Raw genomic sequence first — 14510 nt, 5'->3', positions numbered from 1 at the left:
GACACCAGCCGCAGCCGTCCCAGGAGACGATGGGAGAGGAATCGTCGTCCGCACGAAGCGGCCGGAGAGAGGTGAGGGGGGTTGGTGGGGTGGGTAAGGAGTGGGTGGGTGGGTGGGGGGCTCTTTTTTTCAGGGGGGGGGGGGTGCAGAGGCCGGTTAGAAAATAATTTAAAAAACACACGAGGAACGTGACAGGCGGCATTTTGCATAGTCGGAGCACCCTTGTTTTGAGTTGCGCGGGTTTACAGGCGGAATGGGTGCGCGCGAGATGTTTCCACGAATGTTTACGTCAACAGTGTTCGGTTGCTTGGAAAACAGGTGTGGGCTGACACGGCCCCCCACCCCCCCCGGCACTGGGTAGGCGGCACATGGAGACAAGTTCAAATTCCTTCCCTGGGGGAGGCTGCGGGGGCTGTGGGGGTTCGAGGGGATCGCGGGGGAAATGAGGGCACACGAAACACACACACGCGCGTGCTCGCACGCACGCACGCACGCGCCCACGTGCGCGCACACGCACACGCATGTACGCGCGCATGTATGCACGTACACGCGTACGTACACACGCACTCGTGCACGTACGTACGTCCACACATGTACACACACGCTTATGCATTATATCTGGTGATGCTGCTGCACTTTGAGGCCACGTGAAGTGTAGAAGGCTCGCTGACAGGAGGCCATGGGACAGACCCAGGTGCCATGGGTTGACTGACTTGAAATGACCGGCAGATGCCAACTACACCACAACCACCACCACCACTTACAATAACGCAATTCTTCACTTCAAATCATTACCATCCCACGTACACTTTTATAATTGCTGTAAAGCGCCATGGTTAAAGGCGCCGTATAATTCTAGCTAAGATAAGATTGTGTCCAGGAATCGGAGCCAGGTGACCGGGTTCGTAGCGCCGACTGTGTGAACCTGTCTGTCGCCACCGCTCCCCGTGGCATCCTCATAGCTCATCAGATTCCTCGAGTATAAATACTAATTCTGTTTGCTGTGGCTGTGGCCTCAAGAGTCCAGGAGTTGACGCCTGGCAGTTCACCACCAAGTCGGTTCTCACTTGAGAGCGAAAAGGAATCTCAAATGCTCTCACCTGGCTAAATAAGGCATTTAAATATAAATGCGTGCATGCGTGCATGTGGGTATATCATGGCTTACCTTCGGGTATGTACCATGCACCACAAAGTGATATTTAAGTAAACTTGTAGACAAAGATCCCCCGTATAGCCTGAACAGACTGTTGGGGCAAGTGCTGTTAGCGTGTAGCACCTGTGAAGGCCGGCACGCACACGAGGCAGTGGGTGGCCAACACCACGCCTGGCCGCCTTGGTCTCCCCATTGGTGGTGTTTACACACCGCACCAGGTATTCATTTGAGGCTGAGTCGACCCAGGGGCGGCCCAAGACCGGTTCGAATAATCGCCACCGGTGTTGGCCATGAGCGGGAATCGAACTTTGGTCGCCGGGTTCGTAGCGCAGCGTAGCGCTAACTGCGACACTACTGTTCCCCACAAAAACTTGAACACATATGCTTGCAGACATGCATGCAGTATGTACAGAGACAAAGATCCCCTGTGTAGCCATCATAGTCTATGGGGACGCGCGTTGTAAGCGAGCATCTATGAAGACCGGCACGGCACACAATAGGGTGTTGTGTATAGAACTTTGCCTGGCCGCCTTTGTCTTCCCAATTGTTGATATTTACACACCGCACCAGGTGCTCATTTAAGGCTGAGTCGACCACGCTGAGGCCGAAAACTGGTTCAGATATCATTTGCAACTGATCTTATCCGTGGCCAAGAATGCAACGTACACATGTACAAAGACAAATATCCCCCATAGAGCCTTAACAGACCGTTGAGGCAAGTGCAGTTAGCAAGCACCTTTTAAGGCCGGAACCGCGCATGAAGGGGTGGGTGGCCAACACCATTCCCGGCCGCCTTTGTCATGTAAGGCTGAGTCGACCTAGGGGAGGCCCAGGACGGGTTTTCATGACCGGTTCGAATCGCGTACACACAAACAACACGCGCCAGCTCTTACACATTCTGTGCATTACACTTGCTTATTCTTAACTGTATTCTGCAGCCCTTCTCAATCGTGGCGTTGACATCATACGGGCAACGTGCATTCCTGCCCTCATCTAACCTGCTCGGGTCCACAGTCCTATTTATAAGAGCATTGCTTTATATTGCCCTTTGACGCTTTTAATCGGCTCGCAATGCTGCCCGAGCCCCCCAGTATATTTAGCCACGGGATGTTTGAATGTAATTACGCGGGGTTTAGGGCCCTCTCGGGAAAACGGGGGGGGGACGGGGGGGGACGGTATTTTCTTTCCTGGAGATGGAATGCCCCCGACGGCTTTGATGACAGTCAGATGTCGGGGCCCGGGCGCTTTCCGTCGCACGGCGCGGATAGTGCCACGCCGCTCGGCTTCCATTGCCGTTGTTTTTTGTTTGACGGAGGCGGCGCGGTGCGGTCGAACCGTGGCGGCACGACGGAGGTGAGGGCGCTGCAATTGCCGTGCCCCCAACGCCACCGCTGGCGGAAGCGCCCGCGCTTGAGCGGGGAGCTCGTAGGGACTTGCACGGTGGTTCTGAAACTTTTTTTGGGGTTTGCTGTGACCCCCCCCCACCCCACCCACGTTTTGTAGAATTTTGTTTTAAACCGAGTGTACCGCCCCATTGGCTGACCCGACATGGTTCTGAGAAATTAAAGTAACGAATGAATGAACGTCGGTATCTTGACCGATCGTCCATTTTGTGAGGTATTCTAACTGGCCGGTAACTGCGGACGAATAAAACGTTTTCAGCGGACGCTCGGCGTGCGTGATGTCATTTGTTCGCGCTTGCTGATTATTCTTGGGAAACCGCACTGCTTACGATCAGTGAGTTTAGAAAGGTTTTTTTTATATCGTTCTAGGCTACCATGTTATGGATGTAAATGTAATCGTAGTTATTTTATCTTGGCAGATTCATACATGATTTTTCACCAATGCCTCTCATGTACGATATCAAATTTCACACATTTATAAATCACCTCACGTACCCGCTGGACATTGCCACGTACCTCCAGGGATCCGCGCGCGCGTACCCCCTACTATCCCACACTGGCCGGACATTTAAGAAGAGGTGAGAGTTTCCCACGTTTTACTCCACCACACCAATTGACTAACCGCGGTGTTCCCATTGATACTGCCGGGCGGGCGGGCGGGGGAGAGGATGGGATGAAGGAACCCACGTGATCGGTTTCGTCTGCGGCACCTGACGATGGCACCAGGTGACCTCTGCCACGCAAGCACAGTGTGCTACCCATTACGCCGCAGCGTCGTTCCTGGTGCAAATTAAAAATACAAAGTTAAACGTTCCCTGTTTTCAAACGAGCATTGGGTTTGTACCTCATTGTTGGGTTTGTTTTGCTGCTCTGATCCCAGTAGTGACAATTCCACATTCTTTTGGCAGGCGACCAACTCCGTATGATGACCACCGGTTGCTTCCCACGAAGTGGTACCTGTTTAACAAGTGGGCTTTCGCGACCATAATTGAGGGTTTTTTCTGTTGGGTTAGATCGCGTGAATATAAATGTGTCGTTAAAGCCACTACCACCCCACACAGCCAATTAGTAAGGTTTCTCACGTAAACACAACGTGCCAGTTAGTTACGAATTCAGCACACCGGTGTGTCGCAGAATAAAACCCACAACATTTACAATTCGAGTACGACGTTTCACCGGTAATTACAACCAGCTTCATCGGGCGACAGCCAGAGTTGTGGATACCTACTCGTTTTACAGACCCCAGGAGGATTATACCCCCCCGCCCGCCTGCCCCACCTCCATCTGGGATTTGAACTTGCAGCTTCCCCTATCGTGCACCGGCGCCTCTGCCACAGCGCCATCCAATCGGGCGTAATTCATTGCAGAACGGGGTCCTGTCTATAATTCTGGTGCGGTCCTGGCCAGTGACCAAAATGACCCAGAAATACAATCTCATCGGCTCTCGGGAACCCCTCTCCGATGGGCGACCGCCATGCACGGGCAAGCCTTGCTGTGATCTGTGGGGTTACGTGGTGGACACAAGGTCTGTGTTGTCCACCCTTCAACCCTCCTCACGGTTGAACATGGCTGAGTAAAATTCGTGACCTACTCGGCATGAGGGGAGGGAGGCCTTCATCCAGCAGTGGATTAACAGCTGCTGATGTTGGTGATTGATAATTTTGGAGCTCAGCAGTTTACGTTGTTTTTAAGAAGCAAGCGCATACATTCAGTGGGTCTATTCATGGCTTTGTAGGTGTGCTGGTTCACAGAAACAGCTCTTGGCTGGGAGGCGCCTGCCCTTGGGAGGGCATGATGACATTGTTGCATCAGGCGAGATTGAAACCTGTATCTCACTCGGACACACCAATTAAGCATGTTTAGGGCTCGTGAAGCGAGTTCACAATGCCCTATGTCCGATTGTAAAGTCTGTGTTCCACAAACAAACCAAACGCTGCCCACAACACAGCGGCGCATGGTCAGAGGCTGTTGAAATTGTCCGAATACGCATGTTTACTGCAAAGGCACTTAAGGATTGGAAGCGATTTAAAAAACATATGTTTTAACCATAACGATTGTCTTATTCCACTTCTCTATTTTAAATGAGTGAACTCAAAGTGGTAGCGTTTGTACACACTTTGTGTACGAAAAACATTATCCTCTAATGTATTGAGTGCGATTAACACCAATTATTTTTATTGCAACAAAACGCGAGCCCGGTACAACATGCCGATGAGCTTTGGAGGGGTGGGGAACAGAAAATCCGTGACAATTAACACCGATTCTTAAGTTCATGCCACGTGCATCGAATATAAAATCGTGATGTAAACGTCGCCGTGCAAACACGGCGACGCTTAGAGTAATAGGGTCACGTGGACCCGCTGCCGCCACTCGAAGGCACAACCGGGGATCGAACCGTGACCCTGAATCTCGCGACGACCCCCAGCGTCACGAATTGTCGCACACGAGAGGACTACATTTTTTAAGTCGCCCCAAAGTTACATCACATTGCGACGCTATACAGTTAAATGAAGTCACAGTTGCACAAAGAGAGTGTTGCCAAATTTAACAGCTCTTCGTGATATCTTGTCCTCAAACGTACACCATATTCTACAATTAACCGACCTCTTGCGTACGTGGGCGTCCGTGCGTTTGCTGTCGCCCTATCGCATAGAGCAGGGGAGTGGTGGTGCAGTGCTTGGCGATCTGCGATTTGAACCCGGCGACCTGGGTTCGGTTCCTAAAACTGCGCTCGGTTGTTTAAAAATAAGTCTGTGTGCACTGCCCCCACCCTGAACGACTTTACCTGGCAAGATTTACACAGACCACATCTGACTGCTTTCACATTAATCTTTTCTTCCATTTTACCATTAATAAAAATAAATCATCACTTGTGTGCGTGCGTGTGCGTGTAAAGTCAAGTCAGTTTTTATTTTTGTTTACATGCACCAGTGGCGCCTTTCTAAAACAAATCTACCACTCGAAGCCCCGTCACGTAAAACTCAAACTCAACGTGACAATTTGAAAGATCCTAAGCCATGAGAAAATATATTTACAAACTACCTAGAGTTGTATCTATGGCAGCAGTCACGCAGTGGTTAGCGCGGTACGCAATGAACCCGGTGACCTCAGGTTTGGTTCCCGACCACGGCTAAAATCGGTCGGCGGAGTGATATCTGAACTTGGTCTGGGCCTCCCCAAGGTTCACTCGGTTTAAAATGAGTGCTGTACCTATTTAACACGCTTTCGCGACCAATATCACAAATACAGGTTTTTGGGTTAGATCGCATAAATATTTAAATGCGTCGTTAAACCTGCCACCAACCGATAGCCAATTAGTAAGGTTTGTCACGTAAACAGAACGTGCCAATTCGTTACTAGTTCAGCACATCGGCGTGTGTTGGAGAGTAACATTGTAGATGTTGTGGGTTTACTGATTTGATTTAATTTATTTTTATTTTTTTATTTTTTCACCTATGTGACTTTACTGAAATAACCAGTCACGAAAACTTCAACTCTAGAATTTACTCAGGAAACAAATGCCCTGGGTGTAATGCTGGCGACCCTTTTCCATACCAGCCTTAATAGCTGCTCACTAGCATCACTTGCCCTGACATTGCTGAATATGAGACGTCAGTAATTTGATGGTGGCAGGTCTTCAAGCTAATTCAATCAGACTGACAATTCATCGACATAGGAGACATGGTCTGGTATCATGTTTGTTTAAAATCATCAGCATTTCACAGCCACCTGCCTGTCTGTCGTAGAATGCACAGAAATGATAACATCTCAAACTACTACACAGTGTAACCTCATGACCGTAAAAACTTCCAATTACGATTTGCACGGTCGACTACGTACGGTACGAAAAATAGTTCCACATACGTACGTACAAGCTCCCAGAACGTGGAGCGGAACGTCGGACATTGGACATTGTGCCGAAGAACGCGTGACTCAACCCCGACATCGGAGAGCCGTACAGCACAGCCACGGCAACTTTTGCAGTGGTCGTTATTTGCTAAATGTGGGGGATCATCATCAGCCATGGTCAATGCACCTTCTGGAATTAAGTCTTTCCACGATCCTGCAATGCAATAATCCACGGTGCACCAACACACAAGCTGATATCATTGTAATGATCCACGGTCCTGCAGTGCAATAATCCACGGTGCACCAACACACAAGCTGATATCATTGTAATAATCCACGGTGCACCAACACACAAGCTGATATCGTTGCTCCGTCTCTTCTTTGGGTGAACATCTTCCGTTATTTTGGCTGCCATTCCGTCATTATCCATGTGCCCGTCAAACTTCCTCGTAGCGACGAGCACTGCCCAAGGCCACTCGTTTAAGAAACAATCTTTTAAATAATTAGTCCATATAGAAGCTTTCAGGACGTGGAGCGAAACTTTGGACGCCGTGCCGAACAACGCGCGGCAGAACCGGAAAACGCGTTGGAAATCCGGGCAGCTCTCGCATTGCAAAACGTTGGCATGGAGCACTGCGTTAGAACGGCCGAAATGGGCAAACCCAGTTCGGTACGACAAATGCCATCTGGCAACCACCACCACCATGACGAGAAAAGCTCCCGCCTCCTGCACTGTGACAGTTGGCCAGTACAGCGCCGTTTATTACGGTAACAGCGCCCACAATGCCAGATATTACATCAGCAAGCCACCTGTAGTTCTACCGAGCACAGTATTGCATCTGTCACCTTGGGCAATGAATCACACTTTTTTTTTTCTACATTTAAGATACATTGACCGCGAGTGGCTTATTTTTATTATCGTTATTAAAATAATGCCGACGACGACGATGTCAACAACAACAAATCTGGTCTCGCCGGTCAAAGTCGAAGTGATTTTCTGCTCATTTCCTCCGCCCTGAGGCGGCGGTGAAAATGACACATTTCTATGACGGTGAATCTACCCGCAGGACAATCCATTGTTATGGTACTCATTGCATTGTGACCCCCAGAGGGACGACGGGCTGGGTCAACCCTCCGACCAGGAGTTGAACTCTCATCTTTCTGATTGCCGGCCGCTCGCTCCACCGCATGAGCCACCTGGCCAGTCTCTCACGAGTGCTGTGCGTTTAAAAACATTTTACGGTTTGCTTAGTGATCATTTAGTAGTTTTCACAGATAATGTTTAGGGACACTCGGGTGTCTGTTTATGCTGTGTTTATTATCATTTTTTTTTATTTTGATTGTTTAAAACAAAAATGTTGTTCCATCCACCGAAAACGATCGTGACACTTGATTTTTTTTAATTTTCTGATTATGTTGCTTGGAAAACAATTCGCCGTGCGCACCTTATACACTTTGGCCTCGAATTAGTAACGCAGGTCACGTGGGACAATCGCAGCGGAGTCGTTCTTGAATGAGTGGTTCTCAAACTTTTAGGGATGGGCGCGTGCGGCTCCTCAATCAGACCCACTGGTCTCCCGCACCCCCAGGTTACACAGGGAGATCACATGTCAATGCGGTGTTGGTAAGGAATGTGTTTCATGTTGTGCACTGGCGTGTTTTGTGTTGACAAGGCACGTTTGTTTTTGTGTTTCGTTGCGTTTTCTGTTGGTCAGGCATGTGCTTCCTTTTGAGCATCAGTGTGTGTTGTGCAAGGCATATGTTTCACGTTCATGAGTGTGTTTTATAGCCACAACGTGACATTGACGTTGCTACAATGACATTCTATTTTTTCTCTGCACAGTATCCATGCCGTAGCCTGTGCACCCCCCATTCAAAAGCCTTTTGCATTTTCTAGATATATACAGGGTAATGGAAGCTAAGGGTTTGAGTTGAGGAGTAAGAGATGGTCTGGCCGGGGAAAGCCGGCGCTGCAGTATCATTACGCCGGTTCTCGTTCAGAATTGAATACACCAACTTGGAGAATGGGTCCTTGTCACAGTGCGCTGTGAACCCAGTCACATCTGAGTTCGATCCCCTGCCATCGCTAACATGGGTTGTGAGTGATATTTGAATCAGGGCCCCGTACATCCCCCACTCTTCAGCACGGTGGTGTATCATCAAATGGGGACCCTTGAATGATGCGACATCCAACGGTGGATTGTCTACGGGATGTCAAAAGTTATTGCTGTCATTACATTATCATTGTGACAACTGGGCTCTCCCCGTCCGCACCGTGTCTCCTGCGAGTCGCCCGTTTGCACTGTTCCCTCTTCCAGCGGCAGAGTGTGGGAGTGAGAGAAGTGATGCGGCCATTGCGCCCTGCAAATCGATGAGTGCATCGTGTCTCACGTTTCCACATCCTTCCTCTCTCCCACCTCCTCCTCCAGGGGTCCCAGCCTCCGGGAGACAGTGCAGCTGGGAGGCTGAAGGTGTAACGATTCACACCAAAGGTACGAACGACGTCTTCCTATCTTCATTGGTCTGGAAAGCCAATAGGCTGTGGACTAAATATATTTTGTTTCTGTTCATGGAACGGAGGAGGTCTGCTTATACGCGTGTGTGTGTACCCACAATGCTCAACAACAACAACGCATCACGCGTTTGTGTACAATATTGGATTCTTATTTTTGCGGGACCCCACATTTTAGATGGGAGTGCTCTTGCCGATAACATCTAGTCGGCAGCATTTGTTTAACAGGCCTGACTGCTGATGTGACCCAGAAGGTCGAAACCAGTCCAGAATTTGCTTTCTTCGCTTGCCTAGACGGATGTTGCTGACGTTAGCCGTGGCCGGGAATGGAACCCAGGTTGCCAGGTTCATCACGCGGTGCACGGACTACACTGTTACTGCTCCAGACCTGCCTGTAACATCTCAACATGTGCTGTTTTGTACACAACGGCGTGTTTGTTTTAGCCTGCGTTTACTTTTTCCAGACGATAGGGTTTTTTTTTATCATTGACTGTGTGAGCGTGATTAATGCTGTTGCTGGGATGTTTGAGAATATCGAGAGGAAGGGCTCGTAGAGAACTATAGATACACGTCAACAAACTGCTGCTTGTTTATTGACTGGAACATAGCTCAGTTGGTAGAGAAGCCTGGCTCCTAATTGTTAGCCATGAGTTACAATTCAGACTGTGGTCAGTTCAATGCAATGTCATCGTCATCACCATCATCTATCCTGGGTGGTTAAAATCAGTACAAAATTGATCGTTGGCAAATGAATGTGGAATTTCGGCGATAGGTTCCGGGCCATGATCCAACGATGCAAACTTGCTCCTGAAGCCCCGTCGTGGCTAGCAGAGCCCCTGCACGCACAGCCGTCGTCCACAAGAACAGAACGGGACCACGATAACGGTGGATGGAAAACAAACACGCCTTTTGAGTAAATGACGACTTGAAAATAGTGTAATCACGCCGTCCGTGAATAGGTGTGCCTAGGAAGCAACGCATAACAAACCGATCACTTCTCTCCACGGGTTTTTGTTGCCCGCTCTCCGCCAGGTCAGGTCGTGCTGTCTCCAAAACAAGCGTGGTGTTTTTGTAAAGGGGGCGGGGGGGGCATTTTCTGTGCATTTTTTTAGGTGCATCGATCGTCACGTGGGCTACTTTTAGTCCTTGAGCTTTAAGGAGAAAGACGAATGCCCGCAAGGAGTTAAGTAGAGGCGGAGTAGTCGGAGGATGATGACAAATAATTAGTTCTATTATTATTTGCGGCGTGGTTTATTTTTAAACGATGCTTCCCAAACGCACAGCAATTAAACAAACGGCATTGGCTGATGTAGCAGGTGGCATGGTTTGGGTCCTTATCAGTAAATAGGTGTCCTTGTTGTTTGTGCAGCAGCCGCCCGCTTTTAAAAACAACTTCTGCCCCTAAATGAGGAAACGTGAGTCGACCTTGCGATAAAAAAAAAATGGAAATAAGTAAATAACCCAGCGGTTTGTGTGCCGCACACACACGTGCGAAACAACCCCAATCAATGGGCCCCAGTGCAGCGACCGCACAGTTTTAACGTGCGCCCGTTTACAGGTCCACGAAAAAAATACTTTGAGCATAAAAAATAAATATGTAGACGTTTTATTCTCTTAATTATTTAACAACAAAAAATCCAGCAAACATCCTGCAATGTTCTAAGCTGTTGTTGTTGCTGTTGTTGTTGTGGTCAGCTTGTCACTTCCCACCGCTGGTCAAAGGCCTCGCCCATTCTTCTTCCGTTGTTTCATTGTCCAGCAGTGGCCTCCGAATTCTGTGATGTACGTACACACGCACGTTGAACTTCTTTCGCACCGTACGTAAGCCAACCGCGCTAATTGTAGGCGCGTACTGGGCAAGGACAACAAACCGAGCACAAAGCATTTCTAAACAAATGAGTTTTACGTTTACACGATTTAAAAGTGCACAGCTCCAATGTCTTCCTAATATCGGAAGGGAAGAGCGTTCCAGACGGCCGCAGAAGCGCATCTGAAAGCGCGCCAAAAGGCTAACCCATCGATGGTCCGCGACGCTCAGCCTTTTGGCTCGCCATCGCTAACTCTCGTGATCCCATCTCGCAATCTCTTCAGCTGCCTCTGCTTCGCTCGCCTTCTCCCAGTGTTCACGAGAGCCTCGAGCAAATTATGGATTTAATTACGCCGCCTCTCTTTTATTCTCTTTAACCTTTTCCAAAGTGCTTCCTTGGAGAGATGCCAGTTTCCTCAAGCAGATGCGCGATTTGTGGGTTCTATTTTTTTTGTTGTTTGCCTCTTAAATCGAAAATCACCAGGAGGGGGGGGGGGGCTGCGGGTTTGCCGCGAGAACGATCCACGTGCGGGGACGTCTCGTGTGGACGTCCCGATGCGCACCATCGTTTGCCTTTGGCTTGCTGACGAGGGGACCCATTTTTTGGTCTCGGCAAAGGCTCGTGCTTAATTTCTTGCGACAGTCGCTACTGTTGGCGGTGGGCGTGCGGTTTCGGAATATACGGTCCCCGGCAACGAACCACTTAAACAAAAAAAACTGAAAAGGTAACTGCAAAAGAAGCAGAGATGCGAGAAATAAAAATGTCCAGGTGATGGGAAGGGCGAGTGAAGTTGGTTGTTTTTACGCTCGGCAGGTCCATCTCCTCTGTAACGCGAGCGCTCTCCGGGCGGTTATCGGCTGTTGTTGACGTGTCGCTTATTTTCTGTTGTTCATCTCTTTGGCATGAGAGAGAGCGAGAGAGAGAAAGAAAAAGAATGCGTTCACTGTACTGGTATCCACCACGAAGGCACTTGGGCTATCATCCATTTCCTTCTTGTAAATGCGACCAAAGTAACTTAAAACGCAAATACTCTGCTGCTGCTGCTGCCCCCCCCCCTTCCCTCGTCGAGTGTGGGAAGTCGCCAGCAGCAGAGAGACGACGGCGAAGGGTGGATAATGATGATGATGACTGTAAACACTCGCTCGCTCACCCCTCTTCTCGATCTTGCAAGCACACAATGCAGCTCATAATCCCCGCTGTTGTGTCCGACTGGAGCTGGTAATTGTTGTAGGGTTTAAGCAAAGGAAAAAAGTTTGTTGAAATGGTTATTAGATATGAGCTACACCCAGTTGTTTAAAAATAAGCCTACGTGCACTCCCCACGTCCCCCCCCCCAGACCCTGAATGACTTACCTTGCGTGATCTGCGCAGAACACGTCCGACCGCTTTTAAATTCGCTCTCTTTGCAATAGTTTACCCTTAATAGCATTCATCGCACGCACGCGGCGGTCGCGAGGGTGGTGGCGCACGGCGCTCCCTACGAACTCGGCGGACTCAGGTTCGATTCCCGCTCGCGGTCAACCTCGGTGGCGAATATATTAACCGGTCCTGGGCTTCCCCCAGGTCGACTTGGCCTCACCACTCGGGAGACAAAGGCGGCCGGGCGTGGTTGCTGGCCACCCACCCCCTCGCGTGACGTGCAGGCCTTCCATCAGGTAGTCGCTGACGGCACTTGCCCCGACAATCGTTGGAGGCTATGCGGGGGGTCTTTGTCCTCGGTGTTGATACCTCAGCGCTCCCACTCACCTTGGGTTTAACTCGTGACCCCTTTGCACTACGGCGACTGCAAGCTGGCATCTACGGTCAACACGGTCTGGGCTACTGCCCAGTTCAACTCGGCCCGTTCCTCCGCGCCAATGGTGGGATTCGTGCGACGAGCGTTGACGATTGGGAGAACGAAGGCGGACAGCTGTGGTACCCGGCTGGCCCACAGCGCGCCCTTAACAGGCGCTCGCTAACCTGGCAGGTGCTTGTCAACAACAATTTCCCACCCAGTTGTGTGCGCTGCTAAAAGGAGACCCCTCTGTGTTTGTTTGCACTGCAAGTCAAGTTCGATGACTGGTTCGGCCCGGCCGCAACGAGACCTGGCGGCGTGCAAAGTTATGACCTGTGGACAGAAGGCCTGATTAGATTTTGAAGCCAATTCTTCCTCGGGGTTATTGCGCTTATTTATAGATAATGCTGCTTGCAGTGCATTACCTTACAGCCCTTTGTCAATCCACAACTGGATAATGGCCCCTCCCCATACCATGCCAGCCATGTGAAGGGGGGCGGTGTTGGCCAGTTATCACAATATCATCATCACCACCACCGCACACCACCACATCATCACGATCTTTGGGTGTCCACTGCACATGTCCACATTTGTTTCCACTTTCTTCTGCCTCGTGCCAATGTGCTCGAAGCAGTGGCCACATCTTTTGGGCACCAATCCCTGGTGATGTCGTCGTCGTCAAGCGCATTCTCTGTTAGGCCTTCCTCTTTTTTTCGTTTACTTGCGTTATACCGAAACAACGCCGCTTTTAATTTACCTGTTGTTGCCCGTCCCACGTGTGTGTCAGAATAGTGCCAGTTTCCTTCTCATCACTGCCCGCGTCCAATTTAGATGCGGTACCCTTCCGTAACGATACATTTCGAATGCCAAGTTATCAGACTGGCGGACGTTAAACCCCGCTGAAAACTCCGCGCCACCACTCAACGACGCGACTCCCGATTGCAACGCCGCGCAGCACTGTACTGTTGTAATAAAATCCATTGTACAATTGCCATCGACGGCGGCAGTGTTGTCTCTGCTGCAGGGTTCACGTCTCTTGTTTGTTAACGGTGAACAGGGGCGGCGGGAGGCTGTGGCTCGGTGCGGCGACGTCGGCGAGCGGAAGGGTCGAGTTTTCGCTCCGGCGATGGCATTTTCTTCAAAAGAAAAGAATCGCCGTGGCCGACTAACTTTTAGCAGGAGTTTTTCCACGCCGTCGCCAATTGTGAGCCGCAAACCGTTTTGCCAGATCTGCCGCAGTAGCCAAGGAAGCAGTGTTTTGTTTACCGAAAGAAAAAAAACAGCTTAAATTCATAAACAGGAAACACATTTTTTTTTTCACAATTGACCGGAAACCCTGTTTGCAACTATTTTCTACGGTCGCATCCATCAGCGGGTTTTGTTTACCGACATTCTAAATCATCTTCAACTGTATCGGTTCTTAAATTGACATCTCAATGTGCAGCGTGCTTGTTAATTGAGAGTGCGAGACGCAAACACGAAGACGTACGTGCAAAAGCGTGGAAATCGTTTCCGTCGTTGTTGTTTAAAGCTATTTCTGAAAACGATGAGATTATGAATGCCGCAGATGTATTCAGCGGCACAAGGATAGGGCTGTACTCTGAATGTATTTGTTGGGACGTAGCTGATTTTTGTTTCCCTATGCACTCAATTGCTACGGGCTGCTATTTAAATAATGTTGAAAACAAAACAAAAAAGGCAGCAAAAAAAATATCCACAGTCCACGGTTTGACCTGCGCAATAACAAACCAGCGATACTTAAGCCTGTGAGTTGAGGTGATCAACACGGAGGCCGTCTGTGTGGCGTCACGTGTGTGGTCTGATTCACTCTGCCGCCCACTCATTTTCCACGCTAAGTTACCAAAGCGCGCAATCTGCTGCTGGGTGGACCCTTAAAACGTCCAGTGATATATCACACGCAAATGCAAAAATCCCAAAATGTAATCATTAGCCGAAATGTAAGTTGTGCAAACAAAAACCTGTTCTTGTCAATTTTAACAATTTTCAGGGCT

At 49.5% G+C, this 14510-nt stretch overlaps 1 protein-coding gene across 6 annotated transcripts in view; it reads left to right on the top strand.

Annotated features, from left to right (window-relative positions):
* Window positions 1-14510, top strand: part of LOC144729454 (forkhead box protein P1-like) — a 198892-nt gene that overhangs the window by 37152 nt on the left and 147230 nt on the right. For 5 of the 6 annotated variants that reach the window (XM_078609756.1, XM_078609757.1, XM_078609760.1 and 2 more), the window contains exon 2: window positions 8835-8897. The gene's annotated coding sequence lies outside the window, so the exon portion shown is untranslated. Of the gene's footprint in view, window positions 1-8834; window positions 8898-12287; window positions 12380-14510 lie in introns of all 6 variants that reach the window. The other variant, XM_078609754.1, reaches the window with a different exon arrangement.

Source organism: Lampetra planeri, chromosome 32, assembly GCF_965212315.1.
Source record: "Lampetra planeri chromosome 32, kcLamPlan1.2.h2, whole genome shotgun sequence".
NCBI classification, from domain to species: Eukaryota; Metazoa; Chordata; class Hyperoartia; order Petromyzontiformes; family Petromyzontidae; genus Lampetra; species Lampetra planeri.
Note: the sequence above shows the minus strand (reverse complement) of the source record. Positions and strands in the feature narration are given on the sequence as shown.